Genomic DNA, 20141 nt, shown 5'->3' with positions numbered 1-20141 from the left:
TGGTTCTAGAATGCATCACTCAATTTTTTAAAATATTAATGGCACTTGTATTGTCACAAATAATAGGAATGGGCTCATCATATGTTACCTTGATTTCTTTTAAGGTCTGCTTCATCCACAACACTTGAGTGCAACAAGAAGAAGTTGTAATATACCATGCTTGTGTTGTTGGTAGTGACACTGAATATTGCTTCTTACTAACCATAAGACCAATTTGTTTCTTGAGAAAAAGGCTCCACTGCATGTGCTTCTTTTGTCATCAAAACTACTGGGCCAATTAGCATTAGTATAAGCACTTAAGTCAGCACTTAAGTCAAAGTCATTACCCTTTGGGTAACATAATCCATAGTCCAAAAGATTTCAAATAACTAAATATTATTTTTACTTCCTTCACATGAGTTATTTTGGGTTTGATTGAAAACTTTCAAATAAACATATTGTATGCATAATGTCAAGCTTGGATTTAGTCAAGTATATTAAGTCTCCAATTATGCATATATATTGAATTTTATTAGCAAGAGATGACTCGTTGTCCTTTGTCAAATGAAACCTGTTGCCATGGGAGTTCTCACTGGTTTGCAGTCCTCCTTACCAAACTTCTTCAGCATCTATTTAACATATTTAGCTTCGGAGATAAAGATACCATCATCTAATTGAGCAATTTGATGTCCAAGAAAGAATGACAACTCACTTAGCATAGAGATTTCAAATTCTTTTTGCATTTCTTCAACAAACCTCTTACACATTGCATCATCTACCAAATATTATATCATCAGTTCATATACAACAATAAGAATTCTTTCATTTTCAATTTTGATATAAAGACTATTGTTTGTGGCACCTTTCTTGAAACCTTGCTGATGTAAATACTTTTCTAATCTTGCATACCAAGTCATTGGAGCTTGTTTGAACCCATATAGCACATACCATGTTTGGGTCTCTAAATAGCTAAAATCCATCAGGTTACTCAATATAGACTTCTTCTTCTAGATCACCATTCAAAATTGTAAATTTGACATGCATATGACATACCTTGAAGTTCTTGTGTACATCAAAAGCAAGAAACATTCTAATTGCTTCCATTCTGGCTAGCTGAGAAAAAGTTTCTTCAAAATCAATTCTTTTCTTTTCATAATAACCTTTACATGCCAACCTTTCTTTGTTTCTCACAACTTCTCCATCTTCATTCAACTTGTTTCTAAACACCTATTTTGTTCCTATCACATTCTTGTTTGCATGCCTTATGACCAATTCCAAAGTCAAATTCTTCTTAATAATTTGATTTAGTTCTTCTTCATTACTTGTATCCATCCTTTATCTTTTCTAGCATCTTTAACAATTCTTGGTTTTATCTTTAACAATAAGAAAAATTCCACTTGTTCATTCATCTTTGCAGCTCTTCTCCTTGTTTGCACTTCATTTTTGTCTCCAATAACATGGACTTTTGAATGATTCTTCTAAACATATTTAGCCAGAGTTTTAAGGTTCTTCTCAAATGTTTCTTCCTTTTCTTCAAGTGCTTCTCCTTCTTATGTTCTTGGAGGCTCATCCGATTCATATTTTTCTCTAGTTCACATGTGTCTTGATGTAAGTCTTGATCAATTTTGACATTTGCACTTTCAACAATGTTTTTGAATCTTTTATTATAGCACCTATAAGCTTTGCTTCTAATTGAGTACCTAAGGAAGATTCCTTCATCAAATCTGAAATCAAATTCCCCAAATAGTCTTCATCTCTTGTGATATAACATTTACTCCCATATACTTTGAATTAATTGATAGTAGCACGCCTTCCATGCCATTGTTCATAAGGAGTCTTGTTACTATTCACTCTCAGTTATCCTCTGTTAATAATTTAGACTATAGCATCTAGATTCTTCCTTCCAATACATATCAGGCAAATTAGCTTCTTTCAACATTATTTTTGCCAATACATATCTAGACAAATGCCTCTTTATCCCATGTTCCTCATAGATTTTTTTAAATTCATTTGATGTTCAAATTCACCTCCTCTACCAGACCTTAGACACTTGATTCTATTATTCATCCCATTTCCAACCATTGAGTTGAGAATCTTAAACATACTAAAGACCTCTGATTTTTCTTTTAAGAAAGTAACCCAAGTAATCTTATAAAATCATCAATGAGTAACATGAAGTACCTTTCACATTGAAGACTCTTTGTCTTGTTTTAATCACATCAGTCAATATGAATCAATTCCAAAGGTTTTGTGGAAGAGGACTCCTTGGTCATGAATCTTGTCCTTGTTTGCTTCCCAATCTAATGATCTTTGCATAATGTGTATGTAGGCTTCACAATCTTTGACATGTGTTTGACTACATGTGTAGAATTTATCTTCACAATATTCTCAAAACTAATGTGTCTCAATATTTTTCACTATATCAAGCATTCATTGATTCAACCTAGAAGAAAATTTATTTCATTAGCTTCCTTTAGGTTGTTGGTGCAGGAGCACCTAAGGGTTGAAATGCCCTTATCCAGTTTTGGTTTTTGAGACCTTCCAGTGGTCATGTACATACATAAGGATTGGCTCTAAGTCCATTTGTTTGGTTGTTTATGGCAGTTTTTGAGATATTTCCTTATCGGCAAGACCTACCCCGATCGGCAAGACTGGCCCCGATGAGGTCGCTAGAGTATGGAGTGGAGTCATCGGATATCGGAGGGAGCAGTTTCACGTTACCCCAATGACCTGATGAGAAAGCATTGGGAGTGGAGCGCTTCGGAGTAATGTTAGTGGGTATCGGGGCGAGTAGTTTTAAGCTACCCTGATGACCCGATGAGGAAGCATAGGCGTGAAGCGGTTGTATCGAGTATCGGTAGGCAAGGTTCTCACCTACGCCGATGCCCGATAGAAAAGTGGACGGACCGAAGTAAGTCATCGACTACCGGAAGGAATGCTTCAATGTTACACCGATGGCCCGATGACAAAGCACAAGTGGAGGAAGATGGCATTGGCCATCACGCTAACATGTTTGGACGAGACCCGATGGAAACGCCTAGGAAGTGGAGGAAAGAATCGGCCATCGGATGAAGGAATTTCTTTCTATCCTGACGTCCAATAGGAAAGTGCGAAGCGGAAGTGTGAAGATGTCGGTCATCGGTAGCCCCGTTTTGGTGTTCTATCGAAGACCTAATAGGAAGTGCGAAAAGTTAGAGGTTGTCACTGGACATCGGTAACCTTGTTTGGATGTTACCCGATGTTCCGATGGAACCTATGAGACAGTTACAAATGGAAACCGTTGGCAACGAGATTTATCTCGTCCAATAGGAGAAGTTCATAATAGAAGAGAAAATGTATAAAAGACCCAACAGGCATCTGTAAGAGGTTGATTGCCTTAGAGAACACATTTTGTTTTTCTAAATGCAATAGAGAAGTCCATTTTCTGGTTTTCAATTAGTGTTTAATTTATGTTCATTTCATGTATGTCATTAATGTAATTATTTCTTTTCTCTATTATGAAGAGTTACTGTTTTGAACCCATGAATAAATTCGGGATCTATAAATAAAGTTTTCCCTTTCAGTTTTTGTTCCCTATTTTCAATAATCATATGGCTCTGACTTGAAACTCTACAAGATAATTGGATATTGTCAAGCAAAGCCAGAAATGTACAGTAGGTTTTCATTTGAAAGAGACCAGGAAATGGCAATCACCATTTCTGCATACTGAGCCTAGGCGAGCTTGGTGATAGTCCGGCTAGGTGTCAGTAATTTGAAGGAGATAACTTGCAAGGGAAGGAATATGTTGAGAACTAGAAGAAGATCCAGAAGGCTATACACTTGAAACTTAGACATTGTGTAACTGAAAGGAGTGTATTTGTCAAACCAAACAGGATGGGTGGTTTTGCAAAGAGAGAACACATGTGTGTGTGTTTCTTGCACCCCTGCAAGGACATAGTGAGCAAGCTTACTTTGTGAGATTGAGAAAGGTGAGATAAGCAAACAAATGGTAGGGAAGCCCTTAGAAATCTAGAGGGGTAGACTTGGAACCCGAAAAGGGATAGAAGCAAACCATCAAACCAACCTAATTGATGGTAAACTAGGTAGCCTCCCTATCAATTGTATACATTTCCCTCAGTCTTAGTTCCTTCCGCAACCAACTTTTTGGACCTTGACTTCTTGATTCACATCATTTATAATGAAAAGTAAGATTGGAGCCTTTGTTACCATTTGAATTACATTGAGAAGATTGTGCTTGAGACCCTTAACATAGAGAACATCTTTGGTCTTGTACTTTGTAGCAATAGTTATTCTGGCGTTTCCACAAATATTTGCAAAAGAATCATCCCCAAAATTAATTGATTGTGCATTCCACTTCTTAAGATTAATTAACTTAATTCTATCAATTGTCATGTGGTTGGAGCAACCCATGTCAAACACCCAAGAGTTTGTCTCTTCTTATGCATGAAAGGCAATACACACAATCATAGACCTTTCAATGTTATTGTCATCTTCTAGAGTACAAGGCATTTTGATAGGATTAGGATCTTTAAGAATTGTCTTATTCACAAAAAATTTAGGGTTAGCAACATTGTTTTCAACATTCAAGCCATGAAAAGAGTTTCTTCTCTATCATTAGGAGCACTAAAATCTTCATCATCAGAACAGTATTAGATCTCTTTGAAATATAGACTTCTTTTGAAATTGTTTCTCTTGACATTCTTGTTACTATTCTTCGATTATTTATAAGGATATTTAGAAGCACAATGACCAATTTTGCCAGAACTAAAACATTTGAAAGGTAACTTGCCTTTGTATTTTCCAATGCCCTTCTTCAACTTTCTAACATTTTTTTCTTCTTCTTCATTGGAACCATTGCTCTGATCATATGCTTCATTATGTTACTTTCTACAAGTTTTGAAATTTTCTTCCTTCTTAGAGGCTTCCTTATCAAACTCTCTCATTTTAAAAGTAGTAAGTGCGCCAAATAGTTGATCCATTGAAAACTTATTTAAATCTCTACCTTCCTTAATTGAAGACACTTTAAGACTATAGGATTTGGGATGAGACCAAGTACCTTTTGCACTAAAATTGGTTCTTTTAGTTCTCCAAGATCTCTAATTGCATTGACAACTTCATCTACCTAGAGAAAATAGCTAGCAATATCCTCATCTTGCAAAATTCTTAGGTTTTCAAATTAACCTCTAGATTTGTAGCTTGGATTGCTTGAATTTAGTATCCCCTTCATAAATACCCCTAAGCATCTCCCAAACATCCCTAGCAATGCAGCAGTGCATCACCTTTATAAGCTCAACATCAACTAGTCCAGTCAAAATAGCATTTTTCATTTAGCATTGTTTTCAATTGTTGTGATATTAGTTAGATCAATTAGAGTAAAAGGAGTATAACCATTCTCAACAAATTTCCAAACACCAAACCCTAATGAGGTCATATAGGATTCCATCCTTACCCACCAAAAATTGTAGTTTGTTCCATCAAACGAGGTGCCTTGTGAGATCCTTCTTGTGCCATCTCATATCTTCCTCAAACTGTTAAGCTTCTTCAAGGAACTTGGCTCTAATACCAATCGTTAGTCACACTGGAATAATGAGAGAAGGGATGAAGCAATATTCAACCAAATCTCAAACCCTTTAGCACCACTAAAAACCAAATACTTCTTACAGTAGATCAACAATAATGAAAAATGGAAAGAGCAAAGCATTCAACAACATTGCACATGAGAGCATGAGATTTGCATGGAAAAGCCAACAAGTGAAAAACCACGATAAGCAAGCTACTTGAAGATGATGTCCAAATATATCTTCATAATAATATAAACAGGTTTACAACTTTATTTTAAGGCTTCAACCCAAGGAAGCTACAACTCCCTAAATAATAATTTTATGGCTTCAATCAAAGTTAGTTCACTGCTCCCCAATGATTGCAACATTTATTAAAGAGGCTACAGCCTCATAGTATCATGAATGATTGACGAATTCTCACTGAAACATTCTGCACCATCTGCTTCCTTTGGCGCGCTGCCTCTAACATACTTCCAAGCTTATCTAAATAAGATTACCTAAAACTCACTACCTCCGGTATGGATTAAGCTTTGCTTTGCCACTCTTCACACACACACTTCAACTACACTCTATGAAATTATTTGAATTTTCATTTGTATCCCCCACAAGAACCAACAAACTCTCCAAGTCGACCAAGATAAAATATATGATAATGAAACATGTATTGGCCAAAGAGGTCGGTCCAAAAAACTACATGGAGAAAAGAGAGAAATTGTAGTCCAATCCAAAGTTTTAAAAATACCAAATTTTAACTTAGAACATATCTCCATTCTTGCAATAACATCAAGATAGTGGCACACATACTCCATGTCAACCAGGATGAAATATATAGGCATCAAACGTGCATCCCCCAAAGAGGTTGGCCTCAAACATTCCCACGATGGAAGGAAGTAAATGCAGGCTGAGTCAACAGATAAATTGGACCCAAATCATCTTAGCACACCTCTCCATGTTGGTGAAAACTATAGAGCATTGACACAAATGTGCCAAGTCGGTAAGAAGCCACTTAACCTTCCAACGTTCACAACAGTCGGTTCTAGATAAATTAAAAACCGCAATGCAAAGTATAGGAGAGAACCATATGAGCATCAACATCATTTCAATAAACTTTTCCCATATCGTCACGTTCAATTTAGTTGGTGCAAACCAACAGATACTAAAACTAGTCATCACATGCACGCCAAGAAGTACGGTCATCAGATATAATAGTTATATCCATACTTGTGATACATTTCAACACCTGGAACTTGAGGGGAAGTAATATATAGACAATAAGATCATATCCTCCAAAGTGCAAAAGAAAATAATGAGATGTAGAGAAGTGTGGAGTGTTCCTCTAACCCATCCTGATGAGCAACAGAAAAGTCTCAACTTAGCAAGCCCTAGAAATGGTTATATAGACATTTGTGACCTAAAATGAGAAGTAGACAAATTGAACATCTTTCTTACTTCCAAACCATAGGGTCATATTTTCAGTTGTAAATAAATGTATTACAATCTCCTAAGACAGACACAAAAAATGGCATAACATACTTGAGTTGTATCACAATCTATCAATCAAGAACATTTTGACATCCAACCATAAACTTCAGAGCACCACATATTTTGACATCCAACCATGAATATCAATAAATTTTGACATCCAACCATGAACAATCAAGCATATAATCATAAGATGAACACACTATCATCTCAAAAATAATTTCCCCTTTTGGACATCCAAACAAGATCATTCAACATCATAGATCGATATCAACGCACTATTCCATATCTACAACACAACATATCATGAGTTTATATCAATGACAAAAACATATCTACAACAAATGGGATTCTCTTTAGGTATGTGATATGGTAACTAATTTGATAAAGTGACTATTTACAAAAACATTTTGGAATTTAGCCAAAAGAAAAATGCATAACAACCTTCTACAAATGAAGCCAAATTATCACAAATAGCAATATCTATCATTTACAATGAGAGTGTAAGTATTGTATGTATAGAGCCTTGCATGTATAGGTAAGGATGATGAGGTAGACAAGTTGGATACAACAACTAACTAACCCTCTAAGCATTAGACACTTGTGAGCTCACTTCAAAAGTGTGTGAGAAAGTGGCAGTGTGTATGCACTAGGTGTCTCACTAAGTGAGTACACATGTCTCAATCACATCAAGTGAGAAAAAAGACTAAAACTCCCTAAGTGAAAATTTAAGTAATGTGAATAGAACTATCTCTAGACATGCTATAAGCTAACTAGTTTGATAAAGTCACTGTTTGCACCTATAAAATTTGCTTAAGACTATTATATAATCATAATGATAACAAATTTTTCGTAGTGTAATGAGTTGAGACTGTTCACTAAAAATAGTGACAATTAAATGTGGAAATTGAAATAAATTAAATGGCATATTTAGCTTTAAGTTGTTGATGGAGAAGTGATGTGTCAAATGTCAAGAGCAAACTCAACAATATTTTAGATCTTTACAATTGACTCAAATGATGACCTTGAATTATACAAATAACTATTATTCACTCTAATTCACCTCCATGGGTGTAGATTTGAACTATATAAGTGCAAACTTGATCTTCAATGAAAAAATGAGTATGCATTTAGATTTGAATTTGGCAATAAGTGGCTTGATGTAATTTTCTCACCTTAATTTTAGATGTCTACCTGCTATAAAGATGGGTGATGGTCACAAGCACCTTTGGGGTAATCCATCGAATTGCAAGGGTCTTTCTTTCCTCATACTTAATTGATTCACTTTGTATCTCAAATCATCAAGGACAATATGAAAACATGTGATGGTCCTAGGATTATGTACTCTAATGTAGATATTATTGGATTCTTTTTATTCTATAAAATACCATACTCTATGAGTATCCAATGAGAATATCCTATTGTGCCCTTACTAATCTTTAAATCAATGACTAAATATTCTTAAATACAACCACCAAGCACACAAATTGAAATAATTGATAACTCAATGATGAACAGTGAGTACCAAACCGGTACTGAGAGGGGGGGGGTGAATCAGTACAAGTACAAAAACTTTTCCTAAACTGGTTTGACTGCAAACAGTGAACTTGACTGGCAATCACTAACACCGGTCATAAACCAAATTACTACCGGTTAAGCACAATGATACTGTGAAAGATATAAACCGGAAACACTTATCTTACCACACAACCTACACCCTCATTTCCACATTATCTTTGTGCATAAACAAGTATTCTATCATCAGAAATATAATAACATGCTAGATCAACATGATTCACCGCTTGACAGAAAACAACAAAGCATCACATGAAAAGGACATCACATATGACACACATATTTTTCACGTGGAAACCCAACTGGGAAAAACCACGGTGGGGATGAATACCCACAAGCTGTTTTTGAACTCTTTAGAAGTTCGCTCTGTTAGGAGCCTAGTCCGGTTAAAGACTATTACAACAGGTTCTGTTAGGAACCGATCATGTTAGGGATCACCCAGTTAAGGGATGGCTAGAATACCCAGTTAAGGGTTAAACCCTGTTAAAGGTTACCTTGTGAGAGGATTTTATGAACTCAATGGCTTTGAGTCACCCTGTTAAAGGATTTACAGCAAGCTAGTTAAAGCTACCCTGTTAAGGGATTTTCCAACTGTTGAAGTGATTAGAGATCGACAGGTATTACAATGATTTGGTAATAGCACTCAATGCCAATGCAGACCCGCTTTAGTTCCTTTCTTCTGCATACACACTCTGTAGGTATCAACCCTCTTATCTGGTCTGGCAAGAATCACCTATCTTTGCACTTAGATACACACACAACATTTGCCAACAACTTCAACATGAAACACAACATCGACCTTATAGAAAACAGATAGGTCGGTAACATAAACCCTAAACCCTAAACATTTAGGTTGAGCAATTCAGTCGATTCAATCCTGACCATTGAACACTTTGCATTTGAATACAACGGTCTTGAACAGATCTCAATACATTCTCCATCGTTCGTTCTTCACCGCTTCTTGGAGGCGATAACCCATCACGCGTTCTCCACCATTTGCAAAGACTTCGCACATTCCCGAGGTAGATAGGATCAATCTCCTTCATGCAAGATCCTTCACGTGCACGAGGCTGACGCGGCAACACAATCTGATCTCCATTACAATGCTAACTCATCACACAATGCCATCGGTTGAATCACACAGGCTCGAAACACTTTAACCGAAAACCCTAAAGCTGAGACTACCAACCGGTAGTCATACCATATTAAATATTGAAAGAAAACATTCCATATACCGGTTCACTTGGACAAACGTACCGCTTCACCTTTTGCACCTATACCGGTTCATAACATTATACCGGTTCACTTTGCCAGTTGCTTAACTTCAATAAACCGGTTCACTCTTTCAACATATTGCCGGTTCACTCTTCAACATATTACCGGTTCTCTCTTCAGCATATTGACATCAATGACAAAACAATATCATCATGTCAACATATTTTGCACATGTGCCAACAATAATATAATTTGAAATGGCTCACAATTGCTAATGAAGTGGATTAAATTTTTAAATTTTAAAAAGGTGAAGTTTAGATTTGCAACTCCTAAAGTGTCTTAAGTTAGGTTTGTACCTACAATTTACTCTAAGGTAGTGAAAAAATTGTCCAGTGATAAATAATATGAATATGAAAATCAATAATAACAGGGATCAAGATATAATAAGTTATAAAGCAATTTCATGCAAAAATATACCTCTTGTGAACTAATGATTATAATTGCGACGATCTAATGAAAAAAAAAACATAATAAAACATTTAATTATGCAATTTATACTTCAATAATTATAAAATACATTATTGTAGACACCAACAATTAACCCTTCCTCTATTCATCAATTCTCTTCAATAATTAAATAATTTTTAATTATTTAATCAACTTATTGATTTTTCTATTTTTGTCTAATGTTAATTAAATAATTTTTATTATTTGAATAATTTAATCATTTTTCCTTTAATTAATTAATTAATATATTCTTCCCTCTCTTTACCTCTTTAATAATCAAATAATTTTGATTATTTAATTATCTAACTTTCCTCTATAGTCGAATGAGTTATTTAATTCATCACACTATTAACCTCTTCCCTCTTCAACCAGGCAAAAAGATGAAATTGCTAGTAAAAATTAAATAATTATATTATTTAATTTCTCACTTTTTCCCGCTCACCTATTCATTCTCTTATAGTCGTCACCACTTGCCTTATGATTCCTTTCACTAGATTCCCACTCCACTCTTATCTTTGAAAAAAATTCTCTTACACAATCATGATCATCCATTCCTTTTAGGATAAATTCAAATAGAGCCATTGATCTATCTCTCTCCAAATCTATAAATTTGAATCTTTGCCTCCATTTTATTTTTAACCGCTACTACTTAAGCTCTTCTTTTATCTAACTCTTTGTGCTTGCAGATTTCTAAGGGCAATTATATCAAATTTTGAAGAAGACTTGAAGACAATGGAGATTTCTAAGGGAGTTTTTCTTTCATACTTATGATTTTGATGTTGTTGTGTTTATTACTTTGCTATTGTTATGCTCTTTTGGTCTCGTTCTTCGCATTCTCCATAGGATAGACTAAATTTAGTTTTGATTTGAAGGTTTAGTGGTTGCCTTGGGAGAATCATCGCATTTAAATTTCTAGGCCACATTTTTTGCACTCTCGATAAAACCCCACATCTCGAATCAGATCATTTATGTGATTTTTTGTTGATTTGGCAGGTGATTTTCTGAAGGTCTACATTTCCACAATCATAAATTGAGTTACTTGTGTCCAAAATTGCACCTTTGCAATGGAATTGTGCTTCCAAAGGTTGGATTTGTGCATTTGATATATAGAATTGTGCTTTTACAAAGGACCTATGCTATTGATTAGTAGAATTGTGCCTCTGATCATCAGTGTTGCACTTTGGAAGGTATATCTATTGCTTGGGTTTTATTTATGCATGCAGGTTTGGTCTTTTAAATTCTAGCTTTCTATATTATGTTGATTTATTCTTCATGTTGAATATGTTCCTAACTAGTTGTGTAGCTTGTCCTTCATTTGGTGAATACCCCTTAGCCTATGACAATCTCATTGTAGAATTAAATCATGGAAAGGGGGGTGAAAATCATAACTTCTAATGTGATTTTGCAGGGGTTTCATTGCTCTCATTGTCTTTTCTTTCTAGAATACATCACATTTTAATTTGGTGCATTAAAATGAACCATGTTTTTCATGTCTTGTGTGTTTGCACTTCCGTTTAGGCAAACCTGAAGTGTTATGTGTGTATTCTCTCCTCTTGCTTTCATAGACCTGGGATGCATGAGAAGTGATAATGACACCCACTTTTTCTTTTTAGCAGGAGGCCTTTCTAGGGATTTCATCACCTCAGGGTTCGATCTCAAGCACACAATCTCTAGTTCTCTAGTGGGCTATATAAAGGGATGGAAGCAATAGCTCGAATTCAAAGTTAGCATGTACCTGATGCATGTTTCCATGTGTTCCCTAGTGATGCAAGACACATTAGGATGAGGACTTGGATTAGATTACAAAAATCAAATATATACTAGGTCTCAACGTGTAGAAAAGTTCAAGCACAGGTGTTCTTGGAGCTCTTATTATGAGCCTTTTGCTATATTTTAGAGTCCAACCTCTATAATGCTTTATCAGTTTAGGGTGTGTGGGTCGTACCCTATAGATACTTCTAATGTACCTCCCTTGGTAAGATAGAAATCCCTCGAGGTTTTTGAATCTTTGAGGTAAGAGGAAAGGTGAGTCAGTTGTCATCTAGGCTTATGCTACTAGGCTCGTGCCATTGGACCTCTATCTATCAACCTTGGATGGGTATTTAATTGCTACTAGAGATCTAATTAAGTAGTCTCCTACCCTTGAGTACTAGGCTATACATGCTTTCAAGTGTCTTCAATTATGTGAAACCAATGCAAAATCATCATTTTGGGCTCCTTAAGTCCCTCTTTTTGCGCTTTGTGAGTCAATTAAAACAACCCAGTATATCTTTTATGCTTGTCAAGTGTCTTCTTGCTTCAAAAACACCTCAAAACACTTCAAACAGTATGGAAATTTGATCAAAACTAACTTTAAACTTGGACCAAAAATTAAACCCACACTCAAAATGTGATTTCATCATATCTTTATGATATTATTAGTTATTTAATTATGCTTCTAAAACCTAAAACTATGCATTTGCAAAGAACCTACATAATTGATCATTAGACTTGTGCTTATGATCACCAGACATGCACTTCTAATCACTAGAATTGCACTTTTGAAATTGAAACTGAGACTAGGACTTCCATATTTTCTTGAAATTGAAACTGAAACCAAGGATCTTAAGATTCACATTGATTCAAATCTGAGACTGAGACTGAGACCAATAAGATTGCATCTTTCTTTTTCCTACAATTTCTTTGCATCCTTAGAATCAATCAAAATCTTCTTACATCTAGATCATCTTTCTTTAGCTAAATCTAAGATGAATCATTCATTGTCAAAACCTTGAGTCTTACTTGTTACTGATTTGGCCTTCATCTTGGGCCAGGTTAGTCTATCATCTCATGTGTTGGACTTGCACTCATCAGTTTAGTGCAAGTTTGACTTATCAATTACCATCCAAGGTTTAGATATCCCTTTGACTATCTTAAGTTACCTTTTCTTTTGCACCTTTATAATCTAAAAAAACCCAAAAACATTTGGAAAAATCAAAAAAAATCACAACATTTAGAAATCTAAAAAGATAGTCTTTAGATTTCATATAGCTTGCATCTCATTTTGAAGGTCTCTCGGTCTCTTTCATGCCTCTTGTCACTAGGTCGCAAAGAAAGAAAAACAAGATGGACCCATCTCAATTCAATCTTATGTTTAATCCCATGAGTCAATACTACCAAAGGAGGAGTTCAAATACCTGAAAAATCCACCATCACTTCCTCCTAATATGTCTATAGAAAACAAGCAAATTTGACTCAAGAAGATGTTAATATTCTTTTGGAGTGGTTCGTGTGTGGCATTTCGGTAAAGTTTTGGCCCCTTCCTTTAATTTTTGGCCCGCTCTTCTGATAGCTTGCATGTGTGCCAAGTTGTGTCTCGGCGTTTCTCTAAGCGTCTTGTTCTTCTCATCCAATATTGAGAGGACGCAGAGCTACCGCGTGGCACTGGTTTTTTCTTCGGCGTATGCTTCCTAGCCCCACCGTCTTCTGTGTGCTAGCAGCGACACTTAGTGTCCCCACGTTGAATGTTCCAATTCTCTTTTTGCGCTTGACTTCGGGTCTCCCCCAAGTCATCGTGTGTCTTCTGTGATGGTTTGTGAACCAGAATGTTGTTTGCACCGCAATTTTCTTGTTTGGAAGGTGCAGGGGTCGCCATGATGTGGTTGGAGTAACAACATTAAAGGTTTTCGTTGGGTATCATCTCATGGAGTGCCACACTGGGAGATTCCTGATCAGAAGTGGTTGCTAGGATTTTGTTGATGCTTTTGTGTTGTTTGTTGAGGGTCAAGGGTTTTATATAGGCCTTTTTCTTCTTTTTTAAGGGTTCAAACTTTCAAGAGAACTGATTAGACTTTGGCTCATTGAAAAGCCTTTATGTTAATTAAATTAGGTGATTGATAGACATATCAGATTGTGCCTATGGCCTCTGTGGTTGTTTTATTTTAAGCTTAGTAAATTGATTGATGTGTTGTATTCAGATTCATTAACTTCTATGACATATGTTGTGAGAATCTACATATTAAACTATGTTTTAGAACTTGTTATCTGTTGGATGAATGGTAAATGTCATATTATGTTGAATGGAGTGTATTTTGATCTTCTTCTCTAATGATGTTGAGTATGCGGATTGTTGAATGAGCTTTAAAACTGCATGTATCTGGGTTTTATATATTGTTAGTGTTCCAAAAATATTCTAGTGTATCGCCTAAGTAATGTAGCTTTTTAATTTTTTCTCTTCCCCTTTTCTCCCCCAATTGTATGAAGAGTTGGCTTCTCAAACCCAAAGTTCATTCAATGAATCTCGCACAAAAGGTCTCCCATCAGTGAATTTCTCATTAGGTTGTTAGTGTTTAATGTAAAATTAAGTCAACAATTATTTTCCTGGCATGCCCGGTGGGACCCAAATTTTGAATAAGCTTAAGCAAGTTTATGAGCCATAGACCTGTTACCAGGAGTCAAACAACTCTAAATCCCAATTTTCTTCTCCCACCCCTAGTAAGCGTTCATTCACCCGTAACTACTTCTTCTCAGAATCCACCTATTATCCCTGTGATACCTGTTCCTGTAGTAATGGCTCAATTTCCTCCTAGAAACTTTGTGACTTGGAATAGCAGTAGCCCTCTCATTCCCCCTGTTCTACCTGTAGTATGGGGTCCAATTCCTACCTTCGCACTAAAATTTGTCCCTAAATTCACTGGAGAATGTTCCAAGAAGTCGAGGGAACACCTACAAGATGTGGCTGATGTTTGCACCGTCCATAACATTACAGAGAAAAATGTAGCTCTGAGATTGCTTGCAGCTTCATTTAAAGGAAGAGCTTTAGATTGGTACAGATCTCTCGGTCCAAAATCTATAACCGATTGGGACTAGCTGGGTGACTGCTTCTTTGAGAGATTTTTAGACAAGGCTGATAGATCATCTCTAATGCAACAATTGATTACCATCAAAATGGCTCCTCAAGAAGTGGTGACAAAATTCAATATGAGGTTTCAGAGGACCTGGCAGAGGATATTGTTGTCCGCTTGTCCTCCCGCAGATATGGCATTTGTTTTTTTATCTAAAATATTTCAATTTAGATATATCCATGATGATCCAATCTCTCAGAGAAAATACTCTCCTGGATGCATATGACTTGGCGATTTGAGCAGAAAACAATTTAATTGATGTTGGAAAGCTTGTGCCACGACCGCTCATATCGGTCTTCCCTAAGTTATCAAATCAAGTTCATGAGTCAGTCGTGCCTAGCACATCTGCACCCCAATCTATGTATGTGTATCCCAGTTCCCGACAAGCAACTACGTCTTCCCCCTCATCTCTGGTTGCGGAAGTCAATGATATAAAAAAATTCTTGAGATCTTTTTCAAATGAAATCGTTAATTTGAAAAGATCTCAAATCCCTCCTGTTAGACCTCCCTTCCAACAAAATTTCCAAGGGAATAGACCCACCTATCAGCAAACTCAATATGTGAATAACCAAGCTTCCTCAAGTTAGCCAAATGGCTAGATAGTTCTAGTGCCCACTCCTCTACAAATTGTTTATCCTAGCACCAATAAAGAGTTGATTGTAGGATAGAATAATCTAGCGGATGACACCAATTCTTGGTGTTTTCAATGTAACAATGCTCACGCCCCAAGAAACTGCCCGAAAGGCAATTAGCAACAAAAAATTACAAATCAGCGAAGTTAAGGTGTTGCCTCAAATGATTCAGTTTATGCTTCCCCTGGCATGGAAAATGCGGATCTCATTGCGCAAATGCAAGGTATGTCAATAGAGCAAGAAATGGAGATATCTTCAGACCATATTTTATTCTCTTGGATGGAGGATGAGGATGTCGTTCTCACAAATGATGCAATTCCATCAATCTCGGGAGCTCCTCAAGTGTAGTCAGATTACAACCTTTGATCAAAAAGATGTTTTATGAGAGAGAATGTAGGCACACAGGGGAGGTTCATCTCAGTTAAAGTTCCTGAACAACCCGCGGTTGCTACCACATATCCGAGAAAGGATTTTATTCCCTATAAGTCGAGAGAAGCAAAAACATCAGTGTCATCAGTATTGGACGTGGTGGAGCAGCTAAAGAAAGCCCTGACTAACGTCTCCTTATGGGATCTCCTTAGCATCCCAGAGCAGAAGAGTTCGTTAAAAGAAGCTCTATTAGAGGTGTAGAGACCTGCTGACATGAATGTTGCCAGTTCTTCGCAGGTTAATGAAGAAAGATTTGTGACCCCTGCGGCACAATCACGCTTGCCGGCAGTGTTGACAAATGAGGTCGCACCACCTAGATCCCAAGTGGAAGGTAAGCCTAAACCAAACCCTTTCTATTTGACCCTCATAGTAGGAGACAAGCTATTACAGAACTCTATGATAGATTCTGGTGCTAGCACTACTGTCATGCCTAAGCAAATTGTTGAGGTTTTGAACATCAAATATGAGCCTCTAAGTAGGGGTGTTATGCAATTAGATGTAAATAGAGTCTAGACTGTGGGTCTTATTAAAAGCCTTCTGCTGACATTGTTCGTGTGTCCTAGTGTCACCGTGTCCCAAGAAGTAGTAGTTATTGACATCCCACCTATTTTCGGCCTATGCCTCTCTCGAGACTTTACCGCCAAAATAGGAGGTTACCTATCTTTAGATTGGTCCCACCTCATCCTCCGGACCGAGCATGGTGCTAAGATCAAAACTCTTTCAGAACCCCTACACACTGAGCACGCAGTTGATCAAGCTATGCTCAACTTTGAGCCTACTCATACCTCCATCTCTAATGAGGAGAGAAAAATGGTAGAACTTCTAGAGGATGAAGAGGTGACCGGGGATATTACACCAAAGCAAGAATTTTTTCTCAACTAATTTATAAATTGTGATCCATATTCCAATTACCATGCCACAAGTCTCGGTACCTACTGTATTTTTTATGAGGACCATATTATCCCAAAACTAACTAAGGGTCCCCTAACAAAGGAAGAGTTGTCTTCTGCTCTCTCGACCTTGCACTTTGATGGTGCAAGATGCAAGGTAGGTTTAGGCATTGGAATTTTCCTTACTTCGCCTTCGGGTGAACAAATCCTGATATCTTTCTGCCTACAATTTGTTTGCTCAAAAAATGAAGCGGAATATGAAGGGTTGATCCAAGGTTTAAGTTTAGAAGAAACGATGGGCATAAAACAACTGAAAGTTTTGGGTAATTTTGAGCTGATAGTGCACTAGGTTCGAGGAATATCAAGTGCCCAGCACGTCTGCATGAGGTCCTACCGTCATAAGACATGGGATTTGATTGAAAGCTTTGATGCCTTCAACATCTAGAGGATTCCTCAAAAGACAAATGCATCTGTTGATCAGATGGCCACTATTGGGTCACAATTCAACCCTATTGTGGACTTGCTCACCAACCCCCAGGCGATCTGTGTGATCGTTCAACCAACTATTCTAGACAATGACACCCACTGGAAAGTTTTTGAGAGTGATGATCAAATTGCTCTGTTCATTCAAAACTCCAGAGAGTTTGTCGATCAAATGCAATCTAAAGTAAAGGAGGCTTATGGGGATCAAATCATTCAATTGAAATCCAACAATCTCTCAATGGATTGATCACCTTGGAGAATCTATTTGACCATGATGATGCTAAAAATGACAAGCGAAAACTGATGACCAATAAAGGTGACTACGCTGAAATGCCAATAGGGAATGGAAGAACACTTAAGGTCCAAAAGGAAGTTCCCCAAGAAGACAGAGAAAGGTTGGCTCGATATTGTGATGAATACGTAGGCACACTAGCATGGTCATATGAGGATTTGAAATGTTACAATTATAGCATCATTCAACACACCATTGAGCTTGTCGATGGGGCCAACCCGATTTGACAGAAGCAGAGACTTGTCAATCCAAAGATTGAGGTTCTCATGGTGCAAGAACTGAAGAAATTGATAGAGTCTAAGATTGTCTACCCCATCAAGCATAGTACATGGGTATCAAATTTGGTACCAGTCAGAAAGAAGAATGGGAATATACGGCTTTGTGTGGACTTCTGTGACTTGAACCAAGCCTCTCTAAAAGATCATTACCCTTTGCCACCGATGGAATAGTTGTTAAGCATTGTGGTGGGGTTGGAGATGTTTTCAATGTTGGATGGATTCTCAGGGTATAACCAAGTGTTGGTAAAGCCAAAAGACCAATATAAGACAACCTTCACAACCAAATGGGGAACATTTGCTTACCAAAAAATGTCATTTGGATTGTCAAACGTAGGTGCCACTTTTCAGAGGGCTCTGGATTTGGCTTTTAAGGAGCTGATTAATAAAATCATCCTCATCTACTTGGATGACTTGACAGTGTTTTCAAAGTGTAAAGAAGATCATTTTGATCATCTCGAGCTAGTTTTCAAGAAGTGTTTGGAATTTGGCATTTCATTGAACCCAAAGAAATGCATCTTTTGGGTCCTACAAGGGAAATTATTGGGACACGTAATGTCAAAATAAGGAGTCTCCATCGATCTAGATCGAGCAAAGGTAATAAAAGAGCTTCTTCTTCACATCAACAAGAAGGGCACTCAGTCCTTCCTAGGCAAGGTCAACTTTTCTAGTCGTTTCATCTTAGACTTTGTTGGAATAGTGAGGCCTATCACGCTAATTCTAAAAAGGGAAATACATTTTAAATGGACTCCTGAAGCAAAAGAGGCATTTGAAAAAATCAAAGACGCCATCTCTTCCACTCCAGTACTCTCAAACCCTAATATGTCTAGGGATTTCATAATGTATGTTTTCTCTAACGATTATAGCATTGTCGTGGTACTAACCCAGAAAGATGCAAACAAAAAGGGTGAGCATCCCATAGCCTTTCATTCTAAAACTCTAAAGGAGTATGAGGCTAAATACAACTTTGTTGATAAACAAGCACTGGCCATTGTCAAAGACCCCAAAAAATTCAAGCATTTCATTGCATGCAATAAGATTACTGTGTATGTCGCTCATCCTTCAATCAGGGAGTATATAATGGAGGGTGACATTACAAAGAAAAGGGAAAACTGGATTACCAAGATCTTAGAATATAACATTGATGTCAGGCCCACTAAGGTAATCCGCAGAAAAGGCATTTGCGAATATATAGCCCAAGAGTCTGACCCTCGAGAAGCTGAGAGTACTGTGGAGGAGGTTGTGATGTTCACCTCTGAGCAAACGGAAGCAAGTTGGATCGAGAGTCGAAGACACTTCATGGAGACTAGAATGTTCCCAGGTGACATCTCTCCTGAAAAGAGGAGATTCTGATGATTAATCTGCCTAGCTCAACTGAACACAAGTGGATCCTTACTGACATTGACTACTTCACCAGATGGTCTGAGGTTGTACCCCTTAGGAATTCATCAAAAGCAGAAATACTAGAATTTTTGGAGGAGCCAGTATGTCAGTATGGTCCACCAAAGATCATAATATCGGATAATGCACGTGCATTTACGAGCTCCCGTGTAACTCAATTTTCTCTCCACAAGGACATATATCTGAAGACTTCTTCGAATTATTACCCTCAAGGAAATGGCTTAGCCGAGTCTACCAATAAGAACCTGATAAGACTCATTAAGAGAATGGGGTCAGAACACAAAAGGAAGTGGCATCACCACTTGAGAAGCGTGTTATGGGTGGACCAGATCATGCCTAAGCAGATTTTAAAGAACTCTCCATACAAGCCGGTCTACGACAAAGATGCATTATTCCCCATGTCTTTGGAGATCCCTGCTTTGCAACTCCTCAAGTCCATTGAGGTGGCCAAAAATGAGCCCATGGAGGTAAGGTTGACAGAGCTTATGGATCTAGAAGAAGAAAGGGAGGTGGCATTCCAGTCTCTTAAGAACCGCC

Source organism: Cryptomeria japonica, chromosome 8, assembly GCF_030272615.1.
Source record: "Cryptomeria japonica chromosome 8, Sugi_1.0, whole genome shotgun sequence".
NCBI classification, from domain to species: Eukaryota; Viridiplantae; Streptophyta; class Pinopsida; order Cupressales; family Cupressaceae; genus Cryptomeria; species Cryptomeria japonica.
Note: the sequence above shows the minus strand (reverse complement) of the source record.